We start from the raw sequence: 19,974 nt of genomic DNA, 5'->3' as shown, positions 1-19,974 counted from the left end.
CATGGGTGGCCACGGGAGGTCTCTTCTGTGCCCCAGAAGGGGATAAGTAAAAGTGAGCAAAGGTTACAAGAAGGCACCACTGGGATTTGAACCCAGGATCTCCTGTTTATGAGGCAGGTGCTTTAGCCAGCTAAGCCATGGTGCCCTCCTCCAAAGTGTCTTTAAAATGGCTCTTTATGTTTCCAGACAACACTTTTGACTCCCAAAGTGCAGCCGTTCCCCACTTCCCTCCAGCCATCGAGCCCAGGCAGTGTCTGGCCTCCTGGGCACAGAAAGCTACAGAAAGCTCCGTGGGCAGGGGCCTTTGGCTTCCTTGCCCATGGGATGCTGTTGCAGGAAGGGCTGCTCAGCAGGGTTGGGATTCACCTGTCGAGGAAGGGAAGAGTATTTGGGTGCAGACTGGCTAACCTAGTGAGGAGGCTTTAAACTAGGTTTGATGGGGGCAAGTGCCCAAAGCCCAGAGGTAAGTGAACAACATGGACACCTGGGGGATACCAGGGCACAGGCAGGAGAAGATGGGAGTGAATCCTGCTACCTCTGCCATGGCTTGGCCCAGGAGGGCTGGGGTCTAGCAGCTTTTCACCCCAGCTTTGTGGGAGGCCAAGTAGGAAGGGACCTCTGGAGGCTCATAGCCCCCTGGCCTGCTGTGTCTATGGAAAGGGGGGAAGAGGACACATACCTCTCACTGGGGAACAGGGAGCATGGATTCCACTCGTTCCTGCAGAAAATGAAACAGGTTGAGCATTTTGCAGAGAACGGACCAGTCCCTGGAGAGATGGAAATGGGGCCGTTCCTTGTGGGGAAAGAAGTGGGTGTGTTGGGAGTGGGGTTCGAGTTCAAACCTCTCCACAGACCAGAACCCCACATTAGGGGCAAGAAAGAGCCTTGAGTCAGGCAGTGGAGAACACTTGGCTCCTGTTACACTGAGATGGGATATTAGGAGCTTTTTGGCTGGTAGCCTGGCTAGCTCAGTTGGTAGAGCCTGAGACTCTTAATCTCAGGGTCATGGGTTCAAGCCCCATGCTGGGCGGTGCCCTTCCTTAACTCACATTCTCAGCCTGTGAGCAATTGGCTCTCAGTTTTCACCAGGGTTTTAGAAAGAAAAAGTCTAGTCCTGGGGTCCAGCTTTAGTAGAACCAAAGAGAGAACCAACTGCAATTTCCATCTTCTGAGTTGAAGGGAAGAGGATTTTCTTCTCCTCAGTTCTAGCCACATCAGCCCAGGGGGGAGAAAAAATAACCCTCCGCCCGCTGATTGTCCCCTGCACCTTCTGGCGCAAGAGCCTCTTCCACAACAATGGTGGCTCATTAGATATGCAAATGAGGCTCACCCTCTCCCTTGGCCACTTGACACTGCTTCTACCGGCCGCCCTCCAGCCACCCCATCCATGCTGCCATGCTGCTGTGGGTGCCAGTGTCTCACCACACTGTGAAATCAGACCAGAGACGGACACTGTCACTAAACACTCATATCGGAAACACTCCTCTGGATGCTGGGCCCACCAGAGCCGTGTGCCGCTGCCATCTGCCTACTCTGTGGACATCTTCCCATTGCAGAGCGCGCGCCGAGCCAGACTGTGACTAGACAGCCCCTCTCTGGGCACCCAGGGGCTACGTCGACACTGCAGGCTTCTTGCTCAAGAATGGCCGTTCTTATGCAAAATCTTGAGGAGCATCTACACTGCACACGCGTTCATCAACAAATAAATATATGGCAAAATGAAGGAAAAGGGCTTCTTGGGCAAGAGTTATTCCTCTCCCCATGAAGAATAAACCCTCTTGTGTAAGAGCTCTTCCACAAGAAGTTAGTATGAATGGGGAACAGTTTTTTTCGTGCAAGAAACCTCTATGGCTAAAATGGCCATCAGAGATTCCTTGCACAAGAGAGTGTGCACACTGCCACAGACATTCTTGCGCAAAAGCACATGGCAGTGTGGACGTGCTCTTGCACAAGACATTTTGCACAAGAACTCTTGCACAAAACAGTTCTTGTGTAATAGCCTGCCGGGCAGATGTAGCCAGGGGGTGTTTGGGTTTGCTACCAGCACTGAGCTTTGTACAACAGCCCAGGGAACATTGTGAAAAGCCAAAACCTTCCTATCCTGGGTGTCCCTGGCCAGCCAGCGAGTGGCACAAAGGTTCCTGGCAGTGATGACTTTGGGTAGCTTGAAACAAACTCCTACAGCTCAGATGAGGTGGCCGAGTGGTTAAGGCAATGGACTGCTAATCCATTGTGCTCTGCACGCATGGGTTCAAATCCCATTTTCATTGGGTGTTTGCAGCCCTTCCTCTTGCTTCTCCCAGATCTTTCTTCAGTTCAGTGCCAGCCCCTCCTGTACCCCTGCCTGCCCCAACCCCTCCCACTTCAGCCTGGGGAAAGAGGAAATCTCCACAGAGACACTCCCAGCTGGGACCCTCAATCCCTTCTGCCCTCAAGGGGAAACCTCACAAAGGAGATTCCAGGCAGCCAGGCCATGGGGGTCTCTGAGATGCCTCAGCCCTGCAGCCTGTCCCACCTGGCTGTTGCCATGGACCCTCTGTGAGGTCACTGCCTCCCAGCCAATAAGCTGAGGTGCTGAACAAGGCCCCTGTGATGTCACTGCTGCCTTGCAGGCTCATGTCCTGCCCCTGGCCAGCCCCTTGGCATGTGTGAGCTGCTTCCCCCTTCCACTGTCATTCAGGGCTGGTTCTGGGGCTCACACAGGGAACATCAGAGGCTGCTCAGGGGGCCACATGCCCCCAAGGTCACCTTTTAAATGTCAGGGCAAGCCAGGATCTATCCCGTCCCTTCCCCAAGACCCCAGCTCAGGGGTTGTGCAACTTGTTGCCCAGGTTAGGGGTGTGGCCAAAACACAGGCCTCGCTGTGAGCAGGATTTGAACCTGCGCAGGGAAACCCTATTGGATTTCTAGTCCAACACCTTAACCACTCGGCCATCACAGCTGTGAGTGCAGCAGTGCCCCAGGGCCGGGAAAACTGGTAAATAATCCCAGTGCCCAGGCCTGACAGCACCTGCCCCACAGAATTCACATGGCAAACCTGGCTCCCCGAGCACAGGGGGAGTTGGGGGCTCATTGCTGGGCCGTGGGGTGAAGCAGCAAACCAGCCCCCTCCTGTGGGGCTGTGAGTGTTGCTGTCCCTGCTGTACAGACACGGCCATAGAGACAGGGAGAGATTCACTGAACAGGCCAAGGTAACTCAGTGAGTTATAGCCCAGCTCTGCCCCCAGCTCCCTGCCCCACCCACCGACGTGCTGACTCCCTCGGTGCCATGGGGCTGTTTGCATTCGCCTCTTCTCTCTGGAACCATGTTTAAGCCACAGCTGAGGCTCTGGGTATGGGGGACCTGAGAGGGGGAGCGTGTGTTCCTCTGGCTCAGCTTTTCCCTTTATTCTAGCCCAGCAATTACCCTGCTGCAAAGCAGAATGAAAAGATGAGGGGTGCTGTGAGCTGTGGTGTAATAGTCAGGGTGTTGGATTTCTAAGCTGTAGTATGAGCTAGACCAGTCATTCCAATGTTGTGGGTTCAAATCCCACGGGAGTCACTTTAGGTGCTCTCTGATTTCCAGAGCAGCTTTTACAGAACAGGCTGGACCTGCCCCTGTTGCATGATGAGAGTGTCAGGAAGCTTGTGGTCCCAAGATCTCTGTGTGAGACTCCCCTCCGGGGGCTCACAGGAGAGAGCCCCTGGGTACCACACATGGGCAATGGAGACCTGCTCCATGGTCATCTGGGTGTGAGAGACGTGCCTGAGACTCCTGGTGGGTGTGTGGGCCCTGCCCTGCCCTTCCTTGAAAGAGACGGGACAAACACAGGGCTGGTTGACAGGGGCTGTGACACTCTAGCAGCGGGGTCGTCCAGCCTTTCAGCTGGATTCAGACCAGGCTTGTTGGATCCTCTTGCGCTCACCAAGGGGGATTCTGCACTTGCTGCCTTGGGAGCCAGGGTCACATTACAGAGCTCCCTCAGGGCAGGGTTTGGGTTGGAGTCCCTGGGATGGGAAAGGGGGATTTGGTCCCTTCCTGAGGGCACAGAATTAACAAGAGAGAATTCCTTCCCCCGCAGCAAGCTGAGTTGGCTGAAGAGTTAGTAACAGAATATTTGCCCAAGTTTAAATAGAGGAAAGAAAAGCCTCCGTGGTGTAGTGATCACTGTGTTTGTTTAACATACAGCAGCTCCTTAGTTCAAAGCCCTATAGAAACACAGGCTCTTGAGGTGCCCTCTCTGATGGGACAGGCATGTTCCACTCTGAGCTGGGGGTCTCAGGGCTTGGGTACCTTGTTGTGCAGAGGTGTCCTGGAATCTCTGGTCGAAGGCTCTTTCACAGGCGAGTTCTTCTTGCAGGTCTCTTTCTTGGACCCCAGTTTATATAGTGAAAATTGAGTCCTGCTTAGCAATATCTTAACCAATTATTTTAGTATAATTTTACTAACCAGTTGTGATTTACCTAACCAATCATACTCCACCGCCTTAGTTGATTTACATCTAGCAAAATTAATTATACAGCAGACAGAAACAGATCCAAACCAGACAGCGACCACACAGACAAACAATAGGAAAGGGAGGACAAGAATCATAGAATGCCCATTGCACAACCACAACTATTGATAAGCAGTTTCTTGCCAGACAAAACGGTGTTTAACTAAGTTTTCTCTACCCATCTTGAGGTCTGTTTCTTGTCTGGTACCAGTGGGTGCCATTAGGACAGGATCCCCTTCTCACAGCCTAGTCTGACACTATTTCAGTGTCATTTAGCTGGAATGTGAGTATGTGACTCCAGGCTTTACAGCTAATTGCTGCTGCTCTTGAGTCTGGCTGCAGAAGAAGGCTTTTGCTTAGACCTACTGAATAGCTACAGGCCTTCCAATAGGGTTACAGAAAAACCACATTGTTACAGATGACCTTTCCAGGCCAAAGATAGAGGGAAACCCTCAGCGGTGTTTCTAGACCAAGGTTCATTCAATTGATTTGTTTTTTTGTAGACCTGACCCTTCCGCACCCCTAGACACTCTAGAACAAAGAAGACACATGAGAAGAACCCAACTTTCTTCCTTTTGCTGTGACATGGATGGATCTAGCTCAGGTTTCACTCAGGAGGTCTGTCTGCATGTGAAGTACCTGTGACAGCCCCTGTGCACCTCTGCCCCTCATCAGCAATGCCGTATACTTGGGGGAGCTCTTGCCCTGAGACTTGCAGAAAGGATAACCCGGACAAAGTAGTAGTACTCAGGCACTCTTTCATAGCTCAGCTCGCAGAGCAGCAGATTGTTTTGTGTGTGTGTGGCAAGTGATCCTTAGGTTGCTGGTTCAACTCCAGCTCAAAAGAGCTGTTCTTTTCCCTCCAGCCTGGCCTTAGCAGAAGACAACCAAGGTGGTTACCTTGGGTCCATGTCTTCAGAACCCTGCACTGCAATTGACAAAACAATGGTGGGGAGGAGCTGCCAATCACAATTCTTGGGCTGCGCAGGTTCTGTCCACACACAAAAGTTCTTTTGGAACAATGGCCGTTATTCCACAATAACAATGCAAGAGTCTACACAGCAATTCCGTTATTTTGAAATAATTCCGAAGCATCAGACGGCTTATTCCGACTTCTGCAAACCTCATTCTACAAAGAATAACGCCTCTTCCAAATTAGCTATTTCAAAATAAGGCCTGTGTAGATGCGCCACTGCTGCTAGTTTGAACTAGCCCCTTCTTGTGGACATACTAACTTATTCTTCTGAGACAGGTCGTCTACACTGGGGAGCCTGCCTCAGACTATTCTGAGGTTTCCCTGCAGTGTAGATGTGCTAGTTCAAAAAAAACTATTTTGGAATCACTATTCAAGGACAGCTTATTCCAAAATAAATGTGCCGTGTAGTCATAGCCAGAGGGATGAAGCAGCAGGAGGAAAGCCAGGAGTGCAGAGGCCAGCCAGAAAACTGAGTGTCCCCAATGCCCATGCACAGGTCACTGGGTAGGTCCCATGGTGTAAGGGGCAGCACTCAGGACTTTGAATCCTGCAATCTGAGTTCAAGTCTCAGTGGGACCTGCTGGTTTGAGCTTGTTATTGTGAGGTTTTTCACACTGCACAGCTATGTCTATGCTGCAGGCCTTTTGCACAAGAATGGCCATTCTTGTGCAAAAACTAGCGGAGTGTTTACCCTGCATGTGCATTCTTGCGCAAGAAAATGTACAGTAAACCATTGGAAAAGAAGGCTTCTTGCACAAGAAGGCAGTGTGCACAGGCAAGAGGGATTTCTTGTGCCTAAAACAGCCATTAGAACTTTCTTGCACAAGAGAGTCTCCACAGATGCTCTTTATAAGGAGATAAACCATTTCATAGAGCTGGAGAGAACTTTGAGAGGTCATCTAGTCCACTCCCCATGCTCATGGCAGGGCCAAGAGCCATTCCTGACAGATTTGCCTCAGACGTCTCTAAATGGCTCCTTCAAGAATTAAACTCATAACCCTGGAATGGCAGTTCCAGGGGACACTTCTCCAGTGTTCAAACATCTAACAGATAATATGGCAAAAAGGAAGCCAAAGAGAATTGCACTTACTAGGAAATGTCATAACTATCACCTCAGACAGGACTTGAACCCACAATTCCAAGATTAGGAGACCAATGCTTTGTCCACTAGGCCACACTAGTGACACTGAAAAGGCAGAAATTCCCTCTTCCCAATACACATTCCTCAACTTTCAGATAACAGAGTCGAGCTGTTGGAAGGAACCAGAAACACAGGAAGGGCTGAAAATCAGCTCTCAGGAGGCACCTCCAGCTGCCCCCCAAGTGTGGGTCACCCCACACTAGACATGGGCGAAACTTAACACCTTGACATCATGTCTCCCTCCCAAAGCCAGGGGCTTGCCTCCCACAACCGCAGCCTCAGCAGGGCACTGCACTGGTGCTCACGCTGCGAGGGAGGCAGCTGCACAATTCCAGGCTTGGGGCACATTGAACAACTGTTTGAAATATTTTTAAAACAAAAAATATGAAAAACTTTAGGCTCCATCTGCACTGCAGGCTTCTTGCCCAAGAACTGTCTTGTGCAAGAGTTCTTGTGCAAGAGCACATCCACACGGCCATGTGCTTTGGCACAACAGGGAGGGAGAGCTGAGTGGTTTGAGTATTAACTTGCTAAACCCAGGATTCTGAATTCAATCCTTGAGGGGGCCATTTAGAGATCTGGGGCAAATCTGTCAGGGAGGGTTCCTGTGCTTGCTATGAGGGTAGGGGGCTGGACTATCTGACCTCTCAAAGTGCCTTCCAGCTCTATGAGGTGGTTTATCTCCTCCTAAGGAGCATCTACAGCAGCATAGATGCTCTCTTGTGCAAGAAAGCTCTAATGGCTATTTTAGCCTTAGGGGTTTCTGGTGCAAGAAATCCCTCTTGCCTGTGCACACTGCCTTCCTGTGCAAGAGGGCTTATTCGTTATGGGGAGAGGACTAACTCTTGCACAAGAAGCCCTCTTTTCTAATGGTTTACTGTACATTTTCTTGCACAAGAATGCACATGCAGGGTAGACACTGTGCTAGTTTTTGCACAAGAACTGCCATTCTTGTGCAAGAAGCCTGCAGCATAGCCAGGAAGTGTGAAAAACCTCACAACAATAAGCCCCCAACCCAGGAGGTCCTACTAAGATTTGAACTCAGATTGCAAGATTCAAAACCTGCCCCTTACACCATGGGACCAAGACAGGTGACTGTGTGTAGCCATATGGAATACTGAGCTTTCAGACTGGACTCTAGACTATTGGCTTTCCTCCTGCTGCTTCATCCCTCTGGCTATGACTACATGGCACATTTATTTTGGAATAAGCTGGTCTCAAATAGTGATTCCAAAATAGTTTATTTCAAACTAGCACGTCTACACTGCAGGGAAACCTCAGAATAGTCTGAGGCAGGCTCCCCAGTGTAGATGAGCTATCTCAATTTAGAGCCCCAGGAGGAACAACTTAGAATGGCCCTGGGGAGGAGCTAGTTCAAATTAGCAGCAGTGGCGCAGCTACAGACACATTATTTTGAAATAGCTAATTTGGATTACGTGTTATTCTTCGTAGAATGAGGTTTGCAGAAGTCGGAATAAACCGTCTGTTACTTCAGAATTATTTCAAAATAACGGAATTGCTGTGTAGACTCTTGCATTGTTATTTTGGAATAACGGCCATTGTTCCGAAAGAACTTTTGTGTTTGTGGATATAACCTGCGCAGCCCAAGAAATGTGATTGGCTGCTCCTCCCCACAATCTTTCTGTCAATTGCAGCGGAGGGCTCTGAAGACATGGACCCAAGGCAACCACCTTGGTTACCTTCTGCTAAGGCCAGGCCGGAGGGAAAACAATCGCTCCTTCGAGCCGGAGTTGAACCAGCGACCTAAGGATCACTTGCCAAGCACAAACTACAGTCCTCCGCTCTGCCAGCTGAGCTATCGAAGGGTGCTTGACTGAAGCTGGCTTGTCTAGGTTGTCATTTCTACAAGTCTCGGGGCATGTGCTCCCCCAAGTAGGTGGCATTGCTGATGAGGGGCAGAGAAGCACAGAGGCTGTCACAGGTACTTCACATGCAGACGGACCCCCTGAGTGAAACCTGGGCTAGATCCATCCATGTCACAGCAAAAAGAAGAAAGTTGGGTTCTTCTCATGTGTCTTCTTTGTTCCAGAGTCTCTTTGCTGCGGTCGGAGCAGGTCCACAAAAAAACAAACCACTTCTCACGTGTCTCCTCACGTTTCTTCAGCAGGGGAGGCAGGAGCAGAAAGTGGGAAGGGCGGGCAGGGGAAGGGTGTGTGTGCGGTGGTGGTGGGGGAGGCACAGAGGGGAAATACAGAAGGCCCTTGTGGGGGCACCCAGGGGAGATTCTCACAGGTGTCCTTGTCTGGAACTCTCCCTCAGGGCCTCTCAGATGCACAAGCCCCCGGAAGGGCCTGCTGGATGGCAGCCGTGTGCTGCTGCTGAAGGGCCTTTTGCGGAAAAGGGATGCAGATTAGACACAGCGCAATTGCAAATGAAGTGGGGATTTAAATCTCCCCTGCTTCATTTGCATGAACATGGCTGCTGCTTTTTTCCGGCTCGGGGCTTTCGGGGCTTTGCTGGCAAAAAGCGCCAGTCTAGACAGGGATCTTTTGGAAAATAAAACCTTTTCCGAAAGATCCCTTATTCCTAGCAATGTAGCCCCCTGAGCAGCCTCTGATGTTCCCTGCTTGAGCCCCAGAACCAGCCCTGAGTGAGTAGGGCAGAGAGAGCAGATCACACATGCCAAGGGGCTGGCCAGGGGCAGGACATGAGCCTGCAAGGCAGCAGTGACATCACAAGGAACTTTTTCAGCACCTCAGCTCATTGGTTGGGAGGCAGTGACCTCACAGAGGGACCATGGCAACAGCCAGGTGGGACAGGCTGCAGGGCTGGGGCACCTCAGAGACCCCCCATGGCCTGGCTGCCTGGAATCTCCTTTGTGAGGTTTCCCCCTGAGGAGGGTTACAGGAGGGGCTGGCACTGAACTGAAGAGAGATCTGGGAGAAGCAAGAGGGAAGACTACTAACACCCGATGAGGATGGGATTTGAACCCCTGCATGCAGTGCACAATGGATTAGCAGTCCATCACCTTAACCACTCGGCCACCTCATCTGAGCTGCTGGGGCTTGTTTCAAATCACCTGAAGTCAGCACTTCAGGGAACCTTTCTGCTACTTGCTGACTGGCCAAGGACACCCAGGGCGGGAAGGTTTTGGCTTTTCACAATGTTCCCTGGGCTGTTGTACAAAGCTCAGTGCTCGTAACAAACCCAAACACCCCCTGGCTACATCTACCCTGCAGACTTCTTGCGCAAAATCTGTTTTGTGCAAAATGTCTTGCCCAAGAGTGTGTCCACACTGCCATGTGTTGCACAAGAGAAGTGCTTTTCTGCAAGAGCACCCATGGCAGTGTGGATGCTTTCCTGCTCAGGAAAGCTCTGAAGGGCATTTTAGATATACAGCTTTCTTGAGCAAGAAACCCCTGTTGCCCATCCACACTGACTCCTTGTGGACGAGTTGCTCTTGTGCAAAAAGCCTGCAGTGTAGACGTAGCCCTGCAGTGTAGACACAGCCTGAGAGACAAGTAAAGGAAGTGGCCAGACCCCCCCCCCCCCCCCAGCAGGCTGGCCCTCAACAGGACAGGCATGTCTACACAGCACCCTCACCTCGAAGTGAGCTGTGCGGTGTGAGCAGCTGCCCAGGACCCCAGGGGAAGGTCTGTGGGGAGTTTCCAAGGCAACAACAGCTACAAAGTTTCATAATCTACACTCATGTGACTGTGATTTATTCCTCCACTAGCAAGTGTCTCTGAAGGGATGAGAAATGCAGGGCCCAGGTGCAGGGAGCCGGGTCACATTCTCCTGCCTGAGTCTCAGTCCTGGCTGAAGCCTGGCTACAGAGAGAAGAGGCCAATGCAAAAAGCCCCTGGTAGTGAGGGAGTCAGTACGTGAGTGGGTGGAGCAGGGAGCGGGGGGCAGAGTTCAGCTCTAACTCACTAGGGGTGTGTCCCATACTTCAAAATAATCAATGCGCCTATTTTGAAATAGCTTATTTTGTAATTTGGCGCTGGCTACACAGCACTTATTTCCAAATAAATCGCTATTCCAAAACATCCCTCCCTCCTCCTGCCATGGAGGGACGTCGGAATAGCGAGCCCGTTATAGCTTGAAACAAGGGGCTTGCTCTTAAGATGCGTCTGTGTGATATGAGCACCGCGTCCTCTAAACCTCCAAGGTAGCCAGCCCACGGGTGTCAGTCTCGCAAGTGGCACTTTCAGAAGGGAGCTTTGGGCAGCTGCAGGGATGTTGTGGGCTCTGGAACAAGGTGGGTGAGGCAGCAGGGTTGTTTGTAGGCACGGGAATTAGCTTAAGTGGTAGAGCGCTCACTTAGCATGTGAGAAGCAGTGGGATTGATGCCCAACTGCAGCTCAGTTCTTATCTGTTAATTTCAGTGGCCCCCTCCCTCTTCCTACCTCCTCTCCCAAAAGAGACAGACCCCCAGCAATTGCCATGCTGCAAAGCAGAGAGTGGCCATATCAACCCCCACAGTCTGTCAGGCTCTGTGGTGCAATGGAAAGCATGTTGGTCTTCTAAGCTGTCAGGGTTAATGTGAGCCCAGCTAGACATTCAAAGGTTGTGGGTTTAAGTCCCACTAGAATCACTTTAGCTGCTTCCTCATTTCCAGGGTGTGGCTTTTACAGAGCAGTCAATCCTTAGGGTACGTCTAGACTACCGCATTTTGTCAACGGAAGTTTTGTCGACAATTTGCGTCCAGACACATGGAGTTCTGTCGACAAAGCAAGCCGCTTTGTCGACAGAACTCCGTAGTCTGGACGCAGTGTTACAGGCAATAACACCTTCTGTCGACAGAGTTCTGTTGACAGAAAGTGTTATGCCTCGTAAAATGAGGTATACCAGCGTCGACAAAACCGCGGAGTTCTGTCGACGTTATGTCGACAGAACTCCACGGTAGTGTAGACGCTGGTATTGTTTTGTCGACAAAAGTCCACTTTTGTCGACAAAACTAGGTAGTCTAGACACACCCTTAGGCTGACACTGGGGTGGGCTGGCATCCAGGCAATTCCCAGCAGACCCCAGTGAGGGTGGAGAGAAGGGCTGGTCCTTGGGGTTGGGGCTGGCAGTTGTTCTGAAAGGCTGCAGGTGCTTTTAGACTGTTTTGTCCCTCCCTGTCTCCTACCAGTGCTGAGCAACACTCAGGCTATGTCTGCCCTACACTGCTCTTCTGGGAAAAGCTACGCAAATTTCGAAACCCAATGGCTGTGTCTACATTGGCACTCTTTTCCGGAAAAGGGATGCTAATGAGACAGTTCGGAATTGCAAATGCCACGGGGATTTAAATTTTCCCTGCGGCATTTGCATGAATATGGCTGCCGCTTTTTTCCAGCTTGGGGCTTTGCCGGAAAAAAGCGCCACTGTAGACAGGGATCTTTCAGAAAATAAACCTTTTCCGGAAGATCCCTTATTCCTCTTAACATCAGGACCTTATTGCTGCTCTCCTGGGTGCCCAGGTATGTGCAGGTGCTGCTGACCAGCCTGTACCTAGGATGAGCCCAACTCCCATGTGACAAAGGGGGTGTGACATCAGCTGATAATGCCCCTGGGTGCCAGCCTAGGGAAGCCATGACTTGGAGCCAGCTACAGATACCCATGGAAAGCTGATTTTCAGAGGGGTGTGATCAGCCCTTCCTGTGTATGTGGCTTCTTCAAAGGGGCTTAATAAGGAGCTAAAAGCCAAGTAAGGGACATTTAGAAGGGTGAATTTCTGTCCCTGGCACTATTTTCTGTGTACCCCAGTGGCCTAATGGACAAGGTGCTGGCCTTTTAATCCAGGGATTGTGGGCTCAAGTCCCACCTGGAGTGACTGTTTCCTCTCATTAACAAATTATTTGCCTTCCTTGGCTCTCTGAGATAGTTGGCAAGGATGATCCATGGTGGCTGTCTCTCTCTCTATAAAAACTGTTCAGACCCCTCCCTAGCAAATACAGGTGTGTCTGCTAAAAGCCCATGTATTCACAGGCAGAACAAAGGGGCATTTATTGCACTTGAAGGCCCAGGAGTGACAGCGAGAGAGAGGTGCCTGTAGCAGAGCAGGGTCTGTCTGGAGACAAAGCGGTGCCTGAGGATGAGAAGGCCAATGAGAGGCAGAGACTCCAGAGCAGTGGGGGTGGCTAGTGATCTGGTCTGGCAAACTGACAGAAAATCCCCAGGCCCTGAGCATGGTGCGGGCAAGGCCCATGGGGCAGTTTGCCTGGTGGGGTTCGGGGCGTGGAGAAGCTGTGAAGCTCTGTCAGTGGATAAGGTCCCTGGCTGAGCTGTGACACCTGTCGTGTGTGTGACTCAAACTGTCCCTCATCCCCTTTTGTGTGTCTGTTGCGCTTCCAGCTTATTTCCTCAGGCACATTCATCCGGCAAAGACCCCCCCAGGGATCTTGTATCTTCCTTTGTGCAGCTCAGCTGCAGACACAGCAGAAGGGTTTTCCTGCAGCCACCGGCCCCAGCCCCTCTCTCCAGGGAACTGCAGCCCCTCGGACCAAGCAGCTGCTCCCAGCATTCAGGAGGCACCAGGCTGAGAAGAAACCAACTGACACGGTGCTGCCAGGGAGGGGCCTCACTGCTAGTCGCTGTTCCTGTTCCAGGAGTGGAGCAAGTTTTGTCCTGGGCACCAATATTGAGGGCTCCAGACATGAGGGATGCCAGCGCACTGGCCCAAGCCAAGCCGGCAGTGATGGTTTTACACATGCAGGGAAATGCCCCAACTTCTCCCCCTCACAGAGCTGCTGCCTCTCCGGGAGGCGGATGAACTGCAGGTGCGGGACAGCTCCCTGCCAGCAGGGACAGCAGCCAAGGCACCAAATATCGCTGGGTCTGCAGCCAGTGTTGGGAACTGGGCAGGGAACAGGAGGCTTTTGTGTCACACACGTCTCAGGTAGGACGGACCCTCACTGAGCCCAGACTGTGACTGGTCCTAGCCAGGAATGTGTCTGGGGCTGGTTTGTGACACTCTCAGGCCGTGTCTACACTGGGCGTAAGAGCGACGCTGCCGCGGTCGATGTTCCGGGCTCTAGGGAAGACCGGCTGATTGGAACTGAGCTGTGCAGAGTCTTGCAAAGGGAACCACAACTTCTCTGGAGATTTGCTGAGTTTTAGATGAGGGTTTATCAGAAGGGACGTTGTGGGCTCTGGAACAAGGTGGATGGGACAGGAAAACTCTTTACAGTAGGGGAATTAGCTCAAGTGGTAGAGTGCTCGCTTTGCATGTGAGAGGCAGTGGGATTGATACCCACATTCTCCAGTGACAGGTGTTTGCTGCTTCCTCTTTTCCACAGATAGAGCCAGTCAGGAGCTAAGTTCTTCCTTAGGCCTCCTTTCCTCTTCCATAAGGCAATGGGCTGGTTTCCGCAGTGCTGGGGGTGTCCCTTTTGCCTCACAGGGAGAAGTTTAGAGTTTACTTCCCAGTGGTCCCGCGTCCCTCCTTTATCTCTGCTGTTACATCCCCTGTTTTCTCCCATTTCTAACCCATCCCCCGGCTTTCCATGTCGTTCACCTACCTGGGGGCTTTGGGCACCTGCCCCCCAGCAAACCTACTTGAAAGCCTCCTCACCAGTCTGCATCCAAATACTCTTCCCTTCCTCTACATTTGAACCCCATCCCTGCTGAGCAGCCCTTCCTGCAACAGCATCAAGGAGGCCAAAGCCCCCTGCCCACGGAGCTGTAGCTTTCTGTGCCTAGGGGGCCAGACCCCACCAGGGCTGGAAGACAGGAGGGAAATGGGGAATGGCTGCACTTTGGGAGTCAAAGGTGTTGTCTGGAAATATAAAGAACCATTGTAAAAAGGTTTTGGAGGAAGGCACAATGGCTTTGCTGGCTAAAGTGTCTGCCTTATAAACAGGAGATCCTGGGTTCAACTCCCAATGATGATTTATTGCAGCATGTGCTGGCATTTTCCTATTTCCTTCTGGGGCACAGAAGAGGCCTCCCCTGGCCACCCATGGAACTGCTGGTTCAGGAAAAGGCTGATTGTGGAGGAGTGTTGGGAAGAAGGAAACAACAAGCCTGGAGCGGGTGCAGAGGCTGCTGTGACTGGCACTGGCAAGGCAGGGCTCTGACTGCAATTGCTGGGACAGGAGAGCCAGCACCACATGCACTTGTGATGCCCTGGGGGTGTCAGTGCCCAGAGAACCTGCGAGGGATGCAAATGTAGACATTCAACATTGGAAATGAAGCTGGGATTTAAATATCCTGCACTTCATTTGCATATTTGCAGACCGGTGCAATTTCAAAATATTTATTTTGCAATACAAAACGCTGTTGAGATGCGCTTATTGTGGGAGAAAACCCTTCATTAGAACTAACCCTTAAACCTCATTTCATAAGGAGTAAGGGGGATTTTGAAAGAAGGCTGAATTTGCATTTCTGTCTTGAAAGAGGAATGACGTGTAGACAAACCCTCACATGGGGAGATGCAGAGATCAGAATTGCCCTGCCTCCCTCTGCTTGTCTGGCTCCTTTGCCCCATTTCCTGCCTTCCTGCCTGAGCTGACCCAATGGCTGAAAGGGACAGCAGCTGCTACTGGGTAAGGGGAGACGATGGGCACCAAGACCCAGGACACCACTTGGCCTTCAATACTGGCCACCCACCATTCACTCTGATGAGGCCATAATATGTGAAGGGGGAATTTTGACTGATAGCATCCTCTGAGCTGGAATCCCAGCTCGCACAGCAATCAGCAGAAAGGGGCAGCCCAGTCGGGACTAAAAACCACTGCTCCAGGTGAGGTTTGAATTCACAACCTCAGCATGTCTCCTATTCACACTGCTTTATAAATACTGTGCACTCACCCATTGCACCACTGGAGCAGATGTTTGAGAGTTTTCTCCAAAGTCCTTACATTGAGAAAGTGAAGAAGCACAAAGTAGAATTGAGCCAGAGGGGCAAGAAGATCAATTCTCAAGGATTTACACAAACCAACAATTCCCCAGCAAGTCCCACTGAGATTTGAACTCAGCTTGTGAGATTCAAGCTCCTGATCCCTTCCCCTTATATTATGGGACCATCCCACAGCTCTGTGCTTGAGGTTCTCAGCTGGTAGCTGATACACTGATCACCTTGTTTCTTCCATTCAGCTGCATCCCCTCTCCAGACCCTGCCCCATCAGTATGTGGGCTCATGGGAATGAGCTGGCTCCCTCTCCTGCAGAGGAAGGAGAAATGTTGCCCTGTCCCTCCTGCTTAGCTGGCTGGCCCCAGGTAAGGTCACATGAGATTATCCAAACACATCCCCATCAGCCCACAGCCCTGTTCCATATCTAGGGCCAGCACTGGGTGGGAAGTGGTCAAGGAGGCAGCGACTCACAGGAAGAAGTCAGGGGCAGGGCTAATGAGATGATCTTGATTTGTCAATGCCAAGCTGTGGCCAAAAAGGGTCAGGTAAGGATCAAACCCAGGAAGGCTCCTGCCATCTGTTGGTACCTGCCAAAGCCTGGGTGTGAACCAGGGATCTTTAGAATATCAGTCTAAAACTCTCTCCACTGAGCTACTTTGGCTGATGGGTATGGAATTCTCTGGCCTATAATTCTCTGTCTGGGATGTTTGGCAGCCGGGCTGCACACAGTGGACGTCGTCATGCCCTGCCCAGGAAGGCGAGACTGGCCTTTCCACAGCGCCCCTCCCCCACAGCCCGGAGCCAAGGTTCCCTCTACGCCAGGCCTGGGCAATACAGGCCAGCGGGCTGGATCCAGCCCATGAAGCCACCCAACATGGCAGCAAGAAGCCTCAGGCAGATTCCCTGCTCGCCCTGCCCCCACGCACAGCTGAGAGAAGGGGCTGCTGGGCCCTTTGTGTCTCTCAGCTGTAGAGGAAAAGGCTTCATGCCTGGTCCCTGCTCCAAACTTGTGTGTGGCCAATGGGAGCTGCCTGCTTGAAGCCCTGGCCAGTCCCCACAAGCTCTTATTCACCCAGGCGTGTGACCTGTGCCCCCTGCGCAGGGAAGGGGCTGCCTGAGAAATGTGCTTGGCTGCTGGGAGTGTCTCCCAGAGAGAGCCTGCCTCTGGCACCCCAGCCCCTCCCTTCCCTTCCCTCAGCCCACTGGCCCTCCCTGTGATGGAAAAGGGCAAAGACTTGGCAGATTTCATTAATACAGTGGAGGCTGGTTTTTCTGACTGGCAACTGAATCCAGGCCAGAGCATGAAAGTGCTGAATCCTAGTCACTAGACCACAAGGGAGATAAGTACCTGATGCGTATGCTCAGCTACACTAATTCTCAGGGCCAGACACGTGGCCCTGCCCCTGTGCATCGTGGGTGGTGCACCTGCCCTTTGCTACCTGGGCTGATGAAGCCCTACACAGGGCAGCCCTATAGCCAGGAACGTTTCCCAGGCAGGCTCAGCAGGGCCCGCATTGGTGTGGAGACGCCTTCGGGCCCCTCAAAGGGCGGTTCCACTGTCTGCTCCCCTGGCTGGACCTTGGCGAGTCGAACACCACCCAAGTGTCCTCCAGAATAGTTGTGAGAACCAGGCGGAGACATTCCTGCCCCCTGCACAGCTGGGCTGGTCACTCCACCCTGCTGCTTCAGGCCCCTGCCAGTCTCATTCCTACTCTTCCCTGCCACCCCATCTTTTAACTGGCGTACCGGGCAACGTTCTCACGATGATCTAACAACCCTTCAATGACGGGAATGCCCAGCCTCTTGTTCTTAGTCACCCAGCCTGCCTCTTTCTAGTACAAACTCCCTCTCCCAAAGGCAGAGCTGCAAGCAGCTCAAACTCTGTTGCATTTAAGAGCAGCCTCTGGAGTCAGATCCTGCAGCTTTAAGCAGAGCTCCAGTCGGAAATCCAGGGAGTTCAAACTCTCCCACAGCCTTGCCAGTCACAGTGGCCTCTGCAGCCACTCCAGGCTTGTGGTTGACTCCTCCCCAATCAGCTTTTTCCTGAACCAGCAGCTCCATGGATGGCCAGGGGAGACCTCTTCTGTGTCCCAGATGGACCTAGGAAAATGTGAGCAAAGGCTACAACAAGGCACCACTGCGAGTTGCACCCAGGATCTCCTGTTCACAAGGCAGGTGCTTGAGCCAGCTGAGCCATGGTGCCCTCCCCGGACAGGGTTGCTCGGTTTATGGTCCAGGACAACACCTTTGACTCAAAAAATGAGGCGTAATGTTAATTTGAACCAAGGGCTTTGGTTCGAACTACTGCGTCCCGGTGCGCACTTCATGGTTCGAATCAGGTGTGATTCGATCTAGTGCGCCGGGCGAGATCTTGCTAATCAAGCATGGTACATTAAAATCCCTGCCTCATTAGCAATTTCAGTCGCCTACATTTGCATCCCTAGTCTGAAGTAGGAAGCAAATGTAGACGTACACAAACAGCACTCCAAACTGAGCCCATTAAATAACAGAATATTTAAGTTCCATCATAAAGTGTAACAACTATTTCATTTCATGTAGCGATATGAATCATCATAGCTTGTATGCTAAATCAAGAAAATGGACAATTTCGTTTTATGCCTCAAAGGAACAGATCCGTGTAAGATACCGAATGGCTACGGAATGTGTTGCAGTGTTAATGTTCTTTGTAGTTGATTTCATACTAAATACATGAAGTCATGTACCTTGTTAATTATCCCTTTTTTCAGTATTTTTTCTTCTATTAAATTATGAAACTATATTTAGCTAAGCTGTTTGTGAGTAACTGGCGGGTACCACAGTAGCACACATCCACACAAGCGCAAACGACCTCACTAGTGGTGCACATTATGAAACTCACTCCTCCCATGGATGGAAAATCTCACAGGGAACACGGCCCCCTGCCCATCTTCTTCCCCCCCCCCAGGCAGCTACAGTCCCTTTCAGCCACTAGGACACCCCAGGAAGAGAGGTAGAAGTGGGGCCAAGTGCAAGTCAGTCTGAGGGGGGGCAGGCAAAGCTCATGTTGCCTTTCAGGGCCACTGGCAGCAGCATCGCTCTTGTATACTGCTGTGGAGAAAAACATGCCTGAGAGAAGTGGCAGTATCAGAATCCTTGCAGCAGTTGCCGAAGTAGCTCAGTTGGGAGAGTGTTAGACTGAAGATCTAAAGGTCCCTGGTTCAATCCCAGGCTTTGGCAGAAGCCTTTGCCAATATGGCTGAGTCTCTTTTGGCATCTCTCCATCTCTGGTAAGCAAACATCTACAGTCAGAGTTCAAAGGCTGAACCAAGAGGCCAGGAATGACGTCATAAAGCTGATGGTATTTCAGGGTTAGAAACAGGAGAGGGGATTTCATGCCACCTCAGAGATTGTTGCCACAGTAGAACAGGGCTCTTGGCTTCAGCTGCTCCTAGCCTTGCTTCTCTGTTTTTAATTCCATGCCCCCAGGAAGGAACATTAACAGAGCCTGCCTCGGACTAATTGTGAGGCTTCCCCATACTGAGGACATGCTGTTTCTATTTTCTTAGACTGGAAGTTATTAAGTCGATTTAAGCAATTTCAAAATAGTTTCCAAGTATAGACATGCCCTTATAGTTCTGGTCTCCACAACATCCTCTAGCAAGGAGTTCCACAGGTTGACTGAGCTTGTGTGAAGAAATTCTTCCTTTTGTTTGTTTTCAACCTGCTAATATCATGTCGCAGCCTTAGTTCTTCTATTATGGGAACAAGAACAATCCCTTTCCTTATTTACAGTCTCAACAACAGCCATGATGTATAAACCTCTATCTTATCTCCACTTTGTCTCCACTTTTCTAAGGTGAAAAGTCCCAGTCTCTCCTCATGTGGCAGCTGATTCAAACTTTCATCATTTTTGTTGTGCTTTTCTGGCCTGTTTCCAATGCCAATGGGAGCTGCCTGCATGAAGCCCTCCCCCCTCCACTCAGGCTCTTATTCCCCCAGGCACCTGACACCTGCAGCCTGTGCAGGGAAGGAGCTGCCTGGGAAATGTGCTGGGCTGTTGGCCAGGGCTCAGCCAGGTGAGTCTCCCAGCCAGAGCCTGCCTCTGGCACCCCAGCCCCTCCTCTGGCTGGACCTTGGCAAGTCCAACATCCCCCAAGTGGTGGTGGCCTGCGGTGGCCTCCAGAATAGTTGTGAGCATAAGATCAGCTCTCTGGCCTGAGTCCTGCCAAGCTCTCAGCCTTTCCCCTGTTTCTGCTTCCCTGTCCATAGCAAGAGGCAGAATCAGAGCAAGTCAACAAATCAAACAACCCTTCTCCACAGGGACAGCTGACTGTGTGACATAAGGAAGAGAAGTAACCAAACCAAGCACCCCTATGGCCAGCATAGGGCTTGAACCCACAACTTTGGAGTTATTATAACCAGAATTTAACCAACAGAGCTAGCCAGCCCTATGGCAACACAGGTCACAAGTGGCCCTTTCAAGAAAGGCACCTCAGACAGTTCCACCGACATTTCTGCAGCTGCCGAGGGCAGCTCTGATAGGTCCACTAGCGACTCACTGTGATGTGGGCTGGCTAGTCCAGCTAGTTTGAGGTATGGTAAA

The 19,974-nt window shown here is 51.4% G+C and overlaps 9 non-coding genes across 9 annotated transcripts; 4 read left to right on the top strand and 5 right to left on the bottom strand.

Annotated features, from left to right (window-relative positions):
• Positions 1-71: 71 nt before the first annotated feature.
• TRNAM-CAU (transfer RNA methionine (anticodon CAU)) lies at positions 72-145 on the bottom strand. The gene has a single exon. It is a non-coding gene; the product is annotated as a tRNA-Met (tRNA).
• Positions 146-957: 812 nt separating this feature from the next.
• On the top strand, positions 958-1,030 carry TRNAK-CUU (transfer RNA lysine (anticodon CUU)). The gene has a single exon. It is a non-coding gene; the product is annotated as a tRNA-Lys (tRNA).
• A 1,158-nt stretch (positions 1,031-2,188) lies between these two features.
• TRNAS-GCU (transfer RNA serine (anticodon GCU)) lies at positions 2,189-2,270 on the top strand. The gene has a single exon. It is a non-coding gene; the product is annotated as a tRNA-Ser (tRNA).
• A 589-nt stretch (positions 2,271-2,859) lies between these two features.
• Positions 2,860-2,941, bottom strand: TRNAS-AGA (transfer RNA serine (anticodon AGA)). The gene has a single exon. It is a non-coding gene; the product is annotated as a tRNA-Ser (tRNA).
• A 3,017-nt stretch (positions 2,942-5,958) lies between these two features.
• TRNAQ-UUG (transfer RNA glutamine (anticodon UUG)) lies at positions 5,959-6,030 on the top strand. The gene has a single exon. It is a non-coding gene; the product is annotated as a tRNA-Gln (tRNA).
• A 2,298-nt stretch (positions 6,031-8,328) lies between these two features.
• On the bottom strand, positions 8,329-8,418 carry TRNAY-GUA (transfer RNA tyrosine (anticodon GUA)). Its single transcript is given in 2 exon segments — positions 8,329-8,364; positions 8,382-8,418. It is a non-coding gene; the product is annotated as a tRNA-Tyr (tRNA).
• Positions 8,419-9,522: 1,104 nt separating this feature from the next.
• TRNAS-GCU (transfer RNA serine (anticodon GCU)) lies at positions 9,523-9,604 on the bottom strand. Its single transcript has one exon. It is a non-coding gene; the product is annotated as a tRNA-Ser (tRNA).
• A 6,376-nt stretch (positions 9,605-15,980) lies between these two features.
• TRNAI-GAU (transfer RNA isoleucine (anticodon GAU)) lies at positions 15,981-16,053 on the bottom strand. The gene has a single exon. It is a non-coding gene; the product is annotated as a tRNA-Ile (tRNA).
• A 2,482-nt stretch (positions 16,054-18,535) lies between these two features.
• On the top strand, positions 18,536-18,608 carry TRNAF-GAA (transfer RNA phenylalanine (anticodon GAA)). Its single transcript has one exon. It is a non-coding gene; the product is annotated as a tRNA-Phe (tRNA).
• Positions 18,609-19,974: the final 1,366 nt, after the last annotated feature.

The sequence above is a fragment of the Pelodiscus sinensis genome, chromosome 31 (assembly GCF_049634645.1).
Source record: "Pelodiscus sinensis isolate JC-2024 chromosome 31, ASM4963464v1, whole genome shotgun sequence".
Taxonomy (NCBI): domain Eukaryota; kingdom Metazoa; phylum Chordata; order Testudines; family Trionychidae; genus Pelodiscus; species Pelodiscus sinensis.
The sequence above is the reverse complement of the archived record's forward strand: the minus strand, read 5'-3'. Positions and strand labels throughout refer to the sequence as shown.